This window comes from Pediculus humanus, genomic scaffold (genome assembly GCF_000006295.1).
Source record: "Pediculus humanus corporis 1103172107803 genomic scaffold, whole genome shotgun sequence".
NCBI lineage: Eukaryota > Metazoa > Arthropoda > Insecta > Psocodea > Pediculidae > Pediculus > Pediculus humanus.
In genome coordinates, this window is record NW_002987394.1 from 51,134 (window position 1) to 51,687 (window position 554).

Here is a 554-nt window from a genome sequence, read left to right on the forward strand (position 1 = left end):
CGATTTGTCTCCTGACTGGGCTCCGGTGACTAACATCTTTGGAGTGGCCAGGGTCAGAAGCAGTGAAATTCACGTTCTCGTCGAGCTGCCTCAGGTCGACAGTAGAACAAGATTTGTTTTTTTGGTTCTTACTTTGTCTTGTTCTCATTTTTTTTTGCTCTTTTAAGCCAACAGCACGTGGCGTTCTCAAACGGTCACCCATCCAAGTTTGCACCACGCCCGATGCTGCTTAACTTCGGTGATCGTACGGGAACCGGTGTGACCAGCACGCTATGGCCGTTGGCTTTATTATTATTATTATTATTATTCGGTTTTTACCAATATTTTTTATTCTTATAAAAAAAAAAAAACCCCGGTAATTAAACGTAATTAATTTTTTTTTTCCTTTTTTCCTTTTTTTAATTCCTTTAACGAATGTGAAAAAAATAATTAAATGGCGGATGTTAAAATTTGAAAAAAAAAAAAGTTCAAATTTATTTTTTCCTGTTTTTTTAAATGATTAATTTTTTTTTTTTTTTTTTTTTTTCATTTTTCTTAAACGTATTTTTTTTTTT

The 554-nt window shown here is 33.0% G+C and overlaps 1 protein-coding gene across 1 annotated transcript in view; it reads left to right on the forward strand.

The window, feature by feature from the left end:
- Phum_PHUM370290 (uncharacterized protein) overlaps positions 1–554 on the forward strand; it is a gene marked incomplete at both ends in the record, with an annotated part of 7,509 nt that overhangs the window by 2,616 nt on the left and 4,339 nt on the right. The window lies entirely within an intron of this gene.